Below are 11,712 nucleotides of genomic sequence, written 5' to 3' on the forward strand. Positions count from 1 at the left end.
TACTTGAGTAATAAAATATCGTTTGCTTTACAGCATGTAGTAAGGCATAATTTCTTCTGAGAAGCCCATAAGCTCTAAGGGCTCAGAGAGTCTGAGACCTTGACCGGTGGTAGTCGCTTAGGGGCCACTACAAACGCTATAGTCACTCATCTCCCCTGGACGTTCCCCGACCACGCCCATCTCTCAGACCACGCCCACTCAAGTCGCCCCCCATCCTAGTTCCAGCAACTGCAGAATCTCATTGGTGGAGAAGTTGTTCTGGTCCCACCCCGGGGGCTAGTGATAGGCTACCCCGACGTGGGGCGGTGGTGGTTGGCTGTCTGGGGACGGGTCCCTGGTGGTGCCTGTCAGAGAGGCAGGCGGCAGTGGCGGCTGTCGGGGCTGGATTGTCAGTCAGAGAGAGGAGGGAAGATGGCTCGCCCGGACCGGTGCTGCTAGCCGGAGAGGGGCAGGTGGCGCGTCTGCGGAAGGAGCGCAGTCGCCCGGTCGCCGTGGTCACGAGGCGAGGCCCCGGTGGGTCCCGGAGCTGCTCTGGTGAGTCCGCCGCGAGACCCACGCCGGCCCCCGGGGCGCTAGGAGACCGAGAACTTTCTTTGGTCTGGGAGGAGCGGGGTTGAGGCAGCTAGGGGCGGCCGGCGAGGACTTCGTCCTGGGGCGGCGGCCCGTTGCGACTAACGGCTCCCGCGCGAGGCTGGGCGGTCGGGGCGGCCCGGGAAGCTGAACTTGGTTGCTCCGGCTGCCTGCTGCCGACGAGGCTCGGTTCCCGGTTGGGGCGGCGAGCTCCGGGCGCCCCAGGGTCGGCCTAGCGCCGAGCCCACGGTAGCCTACGGCCGCTGCCCACTCGTCCCCGCCGCCCAACGTCCGGCCCCACGGCCCACGCGGGCTCCCCAGACCCGGTGCTCTTCAGCGTCGTGCTTTCCCGGGTCTCAGGTCCCGAGGGGCTGCGGGGTTCAGAGTGCCAGGCTGGTCTATCCATCACTCGGAGAGCTACTCTTCTGCCCGCGCCGCCCTGGACCCTGGAGTATTGCCTTTTCTCGAGCAGTGACCGCGCTCGAGAATCGTTGGGGTTTCCGCCAAACCTTCCTTCCAGCCACGAAAACACCCCAAGTTTGCACACTTCTGCGAAATTGGGTGTCTGCCCTGCAGCGTGCATGTGTGTGCTTTGTATCTTTAGAGTTCCTGAAGGATTTAAATTTGGCCCTAGTGGTTTTGCACGGCACAGAATTGGCTCTAGGATAAAACGCTATCGCACGCTAGCAGCGGCTGCGTGGCTCAGGTAGGGGGAGTGCTGCTACTACAGAAAGACTGCTGCAGGCTTCAGGCTACACTGGCCTTTTGCAAAGTGGGTGTCCTTCGGGTAACACAGGGTTTTGGAGATGTGCCAGCCCTATAGTTCATGCAACATGTTGCAGTTTGAGGTTTTCAGTTTTTAAACTTTTATCTACATAAAGCCATAAAGATTAGTGTAACCTTGAAGCAAAGAGATAGTTCTGGGAGATGTGTTTTCCTAAGACCTCTCTGCTGCCAAGAGCACCAGCCCTCCGTCATTTGTGAGCACCTTTTCCCTTTAGATGAATACATTTTAAGATTTACAGGATGAATCTTTGAACCACGTTTTGAAGCACAGGAAAGGACAAGAAAGAAGAAAAGAATGCTCTGTCAGGAGTAGCATCGAAGTCAGATGTGCAGATAATCTGATCACTTTAGTGGCAAGAGGAAGCCCCACGTGCGTTTAGAAAACAGGTTCTACAGTTGACGCATTTTATTATTTTTTATTTTTTTATTTTCGAGACAGGGTTTCTCCGTAGCTTTTGGTTCCTGTCCTGGAACTAGCTCTTGTAGACCAGGCTGGCCTCGAACTCACAGAGATCCACCTGCCTCTGCCTCCCGAGTGCTGGGATTAAAGGCGTGCGCCACCACCGCCCGGGTCAGTTGACGCATTTTAAAGTCATTTGATTTATTAACATTATTGTCAGAAACAGATTAGAAATCTGTTGGTAATCAGGACTAACAGCTTCTGGATATGAACGCCGGGTAGAGAGGGGCTGGGCCAGTGAACAATTCCTGTTGTCTTTCCTTTTGAAAATTCAAAAAGTGTGTGTGTGTGTGTGTGTGTGTGTGTGTGTGTGTGTGTGTACGCGTGCATGCCATTGCAATGGCACCGAGATCAGTTTGTTCTCTCCTTCCACCTTGTGGATGCCTATCTTATCTGGTCATCAGGCTTGGTGGCAAGTGCCTTTAACATCTGAGCCATATCCTCTGTCTAGCTTTTTTGTTTGTTTTTGATTCTTCTATCTTATAAAATCCCTTTTGTTTGCATCTTTAAAGAATGGTGCAATTTTGACAGTACGTTTAAATATATCTTCTAGTTCACTCTTATTTAGCATCCTGTTGCCTGTTATTTATTTTGTAATCAAGCCCAGAAGGTCTTCATAGGTGATTTGAGAGTAGCTCAGAAGCCAGTCATCAGATTCCTGGTGGCAATAAAGCAGTGATGTGTGCGTGAGGCATTTCAAAAGAATTGAAATAAGGAAGGAAGAAAATTCTGGCCGTGGAATAGCACTTCTCTATCTTGGCCACACATATATAATCTTTTGTGGAACTTAAATTTTTTTACTCTCAGAAGGAATCCCTGCCCTTTTAACAATGAGGGCAGGATAGGACCTATGCATCAGCATTTATTTAAACAAGAACTTCTGAAGTATAATTGGCATATAATAAACTATACATATTTCAGTGGTGCCATTTAATGCTTAATATGTTTATATTTATAAAATCATTACCACTGTTAAAGTAATGATTTATAAAATCATTACCTCCTAGAGTTTGTGTCCATTGTAATCTTTCCTTCTGATCCCCAAGGATCGGTCATCTACTTCCTGTTGGTATAGGGTGCTTGCCTGTAAACATTTAAACCTCAGGAAAAAAAAGCTTAAAACCTTTAAAAATATTATTGGTTTCCTAGATAATTTCATTGTGTGAACATGGTTGAAAACCCATTTTAGGGCCTGAAGATTGGCTCACTGATTAAGAGCACTGTTGCTCTTGCAGAAGGCCCCAGTTTGGTTCCTAGCACCCACTTGGTTGTTCTCAATCATCCATAACCCCAGTTCCAGGAGATCTGATGCCCTCTTCTGACCTTCAAAGTCACTAGGCACTCAGTTCTCTCTCATACACACATGTATGTAAGCTATATATATGTAGGTAAAACATTCAGACACATTAAAAAAAAAGAATTCTTTTATAAAAAGCCCACTACAATAGAGCATAGCCTGAAAGAATTTAATAATGGTTTGCACGCGTTCATGAAGAAAAATGTAGACTGAAGGTAAGAGATTTGGGGAAAAATAAGATAACTATTCCAACTTCATCCTTAAGGAGCTGAAGAGAAGGCCGACCAGTAAGAAATAAGAATATTTCTGGAAGCAATATCTTTAATAAGGAACAAGATAATAAAGATACCATATTTCTTTGTTATAATTGTTGATGTTAATGGGCTGAAGAGATGGCTCAGTGGTTAGGAGCACTGGCTGTTCTTCCAGAGGTCCTGTGTTTAATTCCCAGCAACCACATGGTGGCTCACAACCATCTATAGTGGGGTCAGATGCCTTCTTCTGGCATGCAAGCAGAACACTGTATACATAATAAATAAACAAATATCTAAAAAATAATAATTGTCGATGTTGTCAATAGTACCAACCAAGATTGGTTTCCTGAAGTGCCTTTTAAAGGTTCTCAAAAAAATGCAAGAGCACATCCTAATATCGTGAGAAAGATGTCCTTCAGGAGAACACGTTTCCTGAGACCCTTAGCATTGCTATGGAATGCTTGGTCAGTTTTTTGGGGGGAGGGAGGGGGAATGTGGGAAATTAACAGTTTGTTGCTTACTGTTTGAAAACCAAATGCTCAGACAATTGTTTTGGTCCTTTCAGAGTTAGGCTGCTTATCTGAGCAGGGGAAAGAGGACATTTAGCAGTTGGAAATCCTTTTTATACTGACTATGGGGTGCCGAGCCCCAGTTAATACATCTACAACACAACCTCTACACCTTTGGCTCAGAACATCATGGAAGAGGGGTTGGAAAGGTTAAGAGTCAGAGGACAGCTGGGATGTCTGCTATGAGACAGGGGAATCTCATGTGTGTACCAGGAAATTGCAACAATGTGGTTTCCTAAATCAAACCAAAAAAAAAAAAATGACCATACCAATTGGCATGTCACTGTGGCTGGGGAATTTCTCATGAGGTTTCTCCCTCAAGGAAGAGATACAGGCAATTAATGGGTGCTTGAGAGAGGAAGGATTAGTTTCCCCAGGGATGAGCCCCGTGGTACGCTAGCTAATCCCAAGAAGTCAGCCTTAGTGCAGAAGAATGCCTTTAGGGTTTCACAGTCAAATATTCAAGATTTTCATTTATGATCTGTTAAAAAATCTTTTGTCCTTTTTCTTTTTTTGAGTTGAAATATCAAATATGATCACATGCCCTCGGAATGTGTGTTAAGATGACAGTGTGTCGTTTTGACCTGCTGCTTTGTGAGTTGTTTGAGACTTCTTAGTAGATTTCACTGAAGGGTTCTCTTCTGGGGATTAAGGCATCTTGATGAGCTTCCTTTCTGCAGTGGATGAGAATGGCCTCATAGTGTACCCTTTCCACTATTAGAAACTTTGTAGTGCTTTGTTTTCTGAATACAAGGAAAGAGTCTGGGCAGAGGTTGTGAAGGGGCTCCTCTCTCTTTGCTCTGGCCATCTCTCCCTCGGCAGATTTGAAGTAGTATAGCTGTAAAAACATATACGTCTTCCTTGCAGTTTGTTGAGATCTCAAATTGGGATTAGATCCTTTCTATAATTTAAATAATTTAATTGTACAATTTTATGAAATAAAGATTATTGTTCCTATTTTACAGCTTAAAAACTGAGACTGAGATGTTAAGTCTCAGTTCAGGTTAAGTATAGGGAGTTGAAACCCAATCCGTGTCTAAAATCACAGCTCCCACTGTCTGTGTATGCATGTTGCATATGTTCTAGTAGGCCTGACATCAACATCAGTTGGCTTCTTCAGTCATTCTCTGCTTTATTTTCTGAGTCAGAGTCTTCTGTTGAACCTGCAGCTAGACAATTAGGCTAGCTAGCTGGCCAGCAAAGCCCTGGAAGTCCTCCTGCCTCCACTCTCCAGCACCGAGCTAGCAGCCATGCCAGCCTTTACTTGGGTGTGCTGGAGACAAACTCAGGTCCTCATGCTTGTGTAGTAAGCCCTTGCCCATCTAAGCCATCTCCCCAAGTCCCTGTATTCACATCATTTTCTTAACTTCTTTCTGGTTTGCTACTTTTTGCTTTCCTTATTTCTGAAAAATAAATATAATCACTTATTTGAAATATTCTTTTCCATCTTTGTATAATTATATTTTGGTGCCCCATCATAATTATTACTGGTCTCTTCTGTGTTGATATTGTATTTAATAAATGTATCTTAATACGGTGATACTAGTAGTGACTCTGGAGTAGGGTGAGATGAGATGGGGAACTTAAAATTAATTTTTATAAAACATATACAATATACTTAACAGTTTAAAACTTGTGCCCAGACTTAAATTAAAGTTTAAGACCTAGGTTTGTTGGGTCTCCAAGCTTGATTTGTATTCCCAAGTCCTGTTTGTATGTTGTAAAGTCAGTTACAGTAAAAGTACTGTTATACGAGTTAGAAAAACAGTACTTTCCGTTGTAGTCAGAATGTCTGTTCTCTTTGAGCTTTGTGTCAGGGTAGCATTCAGTAGTAAATGTACAATGAGTCTTTTGATTACTTGATGAACATTATTTGTTTCTCATTCTAATGCTTAAGAATTCATTCAGTCATTTGTATCAATTTATGCTATGGGAATCATGTTGGGTTTCAGCTCCTGGAAGATTTGTATTCATTTTTGTTTATGTCTATGTAAGGGCCAGGCACTGTGACAATGTCTGTAGTCGGTTCCAGCTACTCTGGACACTGAGGAGGCAGCTAGTACCAGAGCCTATGAGACCAGCCTGGACAACATACTGAGACCCTGTCTTAAAACAAAAAGAATAGAGTGATATGATCTGTAAGCTAGGGAATTTAAGAGAAGAATGTAAGCTTTAAAAGTGCTTAAATTGGGCAATTATGAGCTTTCTGAACTCCCCCCTTTGAAATATGAATGAAGAGTTGAGAGGGTTGGTTCTAATCAGTATCCAGACTGTCTGTTCTCATCGGTCATAGAATGTTGCCACTCTGACTTCTCTGAACTTGCTAGATGTATTATTTATTCTTTTGACCCAATTTCAAAGGTCACAGTGATTTGTTAGTTGATAGATGTTACAGGCAGAGTGACAGCACAGTTCTTAAAGCATACACGTAATTATAAGAGGGAAGACCATTTTGGAAAATTCTGAAGCATGAAGTTGGTCTTGCTAAGGGAATGGAGAAGAAGGTGACAATGATTAAGAAATGGGTGGAGCAAGAAGCAGCCCCTAAGCCATGGAAGTCTAACAGACTGTTAGACGTGTCTAGGAAATACAGAGAACAGTCACATGAACGATAAAAACCGGAGTGTTGTCCTCTGTGAGGTCAAGACATAGAAGTTCAGGATGGAAGAAAGACACTTGATGCAAAGGTAAAGGATGAGTCTGGAGGAAGAGCTGGCTGATTTGCTGTCTGTAAGGCTGTGGAGAGTTTATGATGAGAGCCAAAGTTGACAGTATGGGGTTGGGTAAGGGAGAAGTCTATGGCAGGCAGCTGGAGGCAGCGGCGTAGATGAGGCTGCTGCATCAGAAAGTCAGCACAGAATGAAGAAGGATGGAAGGAGCCCGAAGGCAGTGGAAGGGGAAGAGCTGTTCTTTAGGAAACTGTAAAATGCTGAGGCGCATTCTTGTTAGTTATCTCATAGACTCATTGTGAGCATCTACAGTTTATTAGTATTGTTATTAATTTTAAGGATTTCTGTGTGTAGTGTACATGTATATATATGTCCCCATAATAATGCTAAGTTGGGAAGATTATATATATAAAAAAAGGACCAGCTAACAAAGACTAAGAAAGATAAGAGTAGAATTTGCTGTTTTCACTGTGAGAGCTATAATAGGTTCTGTAGTCACTCCTTAGGAAGGCCAGCATTGTCATGGAAATAAAACTGAGCTGGCTGTGAGTCAGCAGTCAGAGCAGATCTCTTCACTCCATCATGTTAGAAAGTTCCAGGAGTTGATTACAATAGAATGTGATTTATGAAATTTGAATTCTATCAATCATGAATTAATTATTGTCAAAAAGTCCAAGCAGGTTCTTTCTTTAAAAAAAGAAAACAAAACAAAATACTTTCTTCAGAAACAACACAGCTGAAAAAGAAATGCTTACAATACTTTAGAGATTAAACAGCCATTCTAGGACTTTCAAGTACCTTGGGTGGATAAAAAATGTTTGCTGTGCCAATTTTAGCTTCCTAGTCAGCCATAAAGCAATATCTAGGATCATTTTGATGTTTAGTATATGACTTAATATTTTTGGAAACTATTTTTTAAATTATTTTATACTTCAGCTTCTACTAAACTAAATTGATTGTTCTACCAGCCAATGTGGTCGTACTAAACTATGTGCTTTGATTACTATAACTTTTAAGACAAACATCTGTAGTACTGAGACCCACCACCAAGTTTCTGATTGGGAAGATCCATTGTCTCCTGTCTTCTAAGACTGTGGTAGAGACTGATCCTAGGACGAGGGCCTCACACATGCTAGGCAGGTGCTGTACCACTAAGCTACTTTGTCAGCCTAGATCTGTCACATTTTCAAATTATGTCTTGTTAGTAAGCATTACTGCCATTAACAGTGTTTCCTTGCATTTTCTCATTGTATCCACCCAGTGCTCACCAGTTTCCTTTAAACATCTGGAGCTCCACTGGCGGACTTCCTAATGATTGAATCCTATTCCAGCTTATTAAAGGGCAGTGACTCACTCCAAACATCAACCCACAAGCTAATTGGAATTTGGTTCTCTTGACATTTCTATCTTGCTTTATCTCTAGCAGTGAAAACTGCCACTTAAAATGCAAAAAGCTTTAAGAAATTAAAGCACAACTGTGCTTTGAAGAGTATTTTTGTATGCTATTATGTGTGGAAAAGAGAAGAGGGAAGTGAGTGATATCAAAATGATTGAAACATATTGCTTTGTGTTTTCGTTTATATTCTTAAACCTATATAAATAGCATTTATTTTTATTGTTTTATTTCATTGATTATACGTTGATTCATCTTATTTATTTCAAAATGGACAAAGGAACACTCACTTCTGCTGTTTTAAGTTTACGTGTCTCCGCTTACAGACTGTGAATCCCTTCAGTCATCTACTATGTCATATCCATTTTTGTGGTCAGTAGGACATAGTGGACATTTAATAGATTATGACTAAGTGGATAGGATTTAGGCATTAGTCCAAGAGAAAAAGAGCCAGGTCAATTGTGGCTTCAGTGCTGTTATAGGCGGACATGTGTCCACCTCCAAAATATATGTGGAAGTCCCATGAAACTGGTGATAGCATCTAGCATCATTACAGAGGTAATTAAGTGAAAATGAGGCCATTACGGTGGATACTTGTAGACGGAAGTTTCTGTCCTGCTTTCCTGCCTGGTCCTGCAACCATTCAGTCCCAACAAAACACACAGAGGCTTATATTAATTAAAAACTGGTTGGCCTATTAGCTTAGGCTTATTATTAATTAGTTCTTACAATTTAAATTAACCCATAATTTTTGTCTATGTTAGCCACGTGTCTTGGTACCTTTGAGGCATTCTAATTTTGCTTTCTCTTGGTGATGACTACAGACTGAGCCTTTCATCTTCCCAGAATTCTGCTTGTGTGGTCGCCCCACCTATACTTCCTGCCTGGCTATTGTCCAGTCAGCATTTTATTAAACCAATACAAGTGACAAATCTTTACAAGGTACAAGAGCATTGTTTCACAACAGATCCTAATCCAATATGACCAGAGTCCTTGAAAGAACTAGAACTTTGGACATGACAGTTAAAGAGGGATGAGGATGTAAAGATGGTAGCCACCTACATGCCAAAGAGAAAGGGGAGATCCCTTTCTTGGCTGGCTCCTCGCAGGAACCCTCCTTGCCCTCAAACTCTAGCCTGGAGAACCTGGAGAAGGTAAATTTCCGTGTTTAATTTACCCAGTCTGTGCTACTTTGTTACTACAGCCCTAGGAAATAATGTAGATGGGTTATATGCTTGTATGCAGCAGCATCTCAAATACCTTCACTTGCCTATTCCCAAGAAACAGATTTCCAAGCTTAATGCCTAAACCTCCAAACATTTTATGTTTCCTCTAGGCAAAACATGGGAGAGAAATGGGATAGCTTAATGGAGAAAGAAATAACTATTTGCCTCCTTGGCCAGCTCCCCAGTACAGTACTACTGTGGCAAGTGACTGAATTTTTAGTTCAACTGAGTTTGTTTAGTTTGACCAAGAGAAAGTGTTTATGGGCTTTTACGTTCTTAAGGGCAAAGGAGCCACTAACAACAGTCCTGTTTGGGCTTTTCAGGTAGAAAATGGAAGGCCAGATGCAGTGCTTTCTAGTATGATGTTAATTCCAGCTAATTGCATTACAGCTACATCTCAATATCATCTGCCTTATTCTGTCCTTGTTAGATCCAGCAGAGGTAGCACAGTGTCTTTTGCCTCCTGCCTGTTTCTTTGATGCTTGCGAGCCCTCTGGTCATCAGCCCTACTGAGTTGCCACAGACTTGTCAGCAGTTTTTCATTACATGCTTCGTAAGTCTGTAAAATTTTTAGTCATTTATTTCTTATTGTTTTGAAGTAAAGTCGTATTCAAGTGGTGCTCTAGTTAGTCAGATTTTATAGTGTTTTTGAGATTCTATGATGAAAACCTAGTTTTGAATATGTACAAAGGAGTTCTTTCGTCATTTGGAGACAGCATGCTAGAATTCTGAGATTAAATGTGATGAACAACAGAATGGAATAAAAGCCCTGGTCCCTGATGGGAGCAACGAACTTGGTTTGTTACCCAGCAAAGAAAAAGTAATGACTTTGACTTGTGAGAAAATTAAGACGTCTTGCTTGATTTTGGCATAAAACTTGGGTCATAACTCATGCATTTCTGGAATATCCTTATTATGGATATATGACCACACTGGTAAACACTAGAGAGCTATTATTTATATTTTGAGGCTAAGAATTGAAACTACAACTGCATACCTACTACATACAAGCACATGTGCTACCAATGAGCTATACCCTAACTCTGTGATGATGCACTTTCTTTAGGCATTTTCCTTTCTTTTGTTACAACTGAAGAAAATACTAAAACCAAGACTTTCCCCCAAGTCATGGAGATAGGTAAGTGGCAGATCTGGGTTTTTTGGTTTCTTCCCTCTAGTACCCTACCATGTCCTTTCTGTGGCCCTCTTATTTTCAGCTTGGCTGCTATTAGCACATCTCTCCACCTTCTCTTTCATCTTCCTCCCTGCCCTCAGTAGAAACAGAATAATCGTGTTTACTATACCTGTAATTCCAGCTCTTGGGATGCTGAGTGTCATGAGCCATTTCCCCCCTAAAAATCATTACAAAAACCATCACCCTGGGGAGTCTGCAGAGAACTCCACACCCACAATTATGTTCTATTGAGAACCTTCCCCACACCCAATTAACTGCTAATCTGTTAGCGGAACCTGCCTCATATTCCAGCTATCCAGGGAGCTAGGTGTGGCAACTTGTGACTTCTTGGCCTACCTGTCTGAACGCAACCTGGCCTACGTGACCGGGACCATGCGGCGAGATTCCATGCCCTGCCCCCCATTCCTTACCATATATAAACTGTAACCCGTCCCTAATAAACGGAGACTTTGACAAATCTGCTTGGCCTCCTTCTTCTGTCTTAGCTCATTCCCTTCCAGGTAGCGCCCCTCCGAGACCCTGGAATAACTGATTGCAGGGTGGGTTACAAACCCCTAGACTGAGTAACCCCCCCAACGCAATCAACAGCTGAGGCAAGAGAAATATGAATTTTAGTTTAGCCTGGCCCATGTAAACATACTTAATAAAGGATAAATAAATAAAATGAAGCTGGGCATAGCTGCTTATACCTGTAAATCTCAGCACTTGGAAGGCTGAGGCAAGAGGCTTGATGTAAGTTTGAGGCCAGCCTGAACTTCATAGAGAGTCAGAGGCCACCTGGGCTACATAGCAATCAGAAGTGTTTATGAGGATCCAACTGTCTTCTGTTAAGCCAAAACATTAAAGAAGTTAACAAAAATATGAAACAATGACACTCATCTCAATATATTTCTTTTATATTGACATGGAATAGGCTTAACATTTTATTTTTAAATGAATACTTAAAATATATTGTTCAAATTCTAGATATCATAAAAATTAATATAAAAATTAGTATAACCACTATGGAGTCTTCAGTAAACTTTAAGAAAGGAATTGGTTCAAGAATTACTATTGAGTTGACTCTCCTTAATATGTTTCTTTATATATTTCTTAAAGTTTCTCTGTTGGCGTCCTGCCTGAAACTTTTTTTTTCCTTCTTCATTTTTATTTTTTTATTTTTTTTAATTTTTATTTATTTGTTTATTTATTAAAGATTTCTGTCTCTTCCCCACCGCCGCCTCCCCTTTCCCTCCCCCTCCCCCAATCCCACCCCCCTCTTCCATCCCCCCAAATGGGCATCATGGTTTCCTA

At 42.1% G+C, this 11,712-nt stretch overlaps 1 protein-coding gene across 2 annotated transcripts in view; it reads left to right on the top strand.

Moving 5' to 3' along the window:
• The first annotated feature begins 339 nt into the window (after positions 1 to 339).
• Positions 340 to 11,712, top strand: part of Hycc1 (hyccin PI4KA lipid kinase complex subunit 1) — a 73,699-nt gene continuing 62,326 nt past the window's right edge. For both annotated transcript variants that reach the window (XM_050126602.1, XM_050126604.1), the window contains exon 1: positions 340 to 534. The gene's annotated coding sequence lies outside the window, so the exon portion shown is untranslated. The remainder of the gene's footprint in view (positions 535 to 11,712) is intronic.

Source organism: Alexandromys fortis, unplaced genomic scaffold (assembly GCF_014885135.2).
Source record: "Alexandromys fortis isolate MF-2015 unplaced genomic scaffold, M_Fortis_MF-2015_v1.1 scaffold_245, whole genome shotgun sequence".
In the NCBI taxonomy this organism is placed as follows: domain Eukaryota; kingdom Metazoa; phylum Chordata; class Mammalia; order Rodentia; family Cricetidae; genus Alexandromys; species Alexandromys fortis.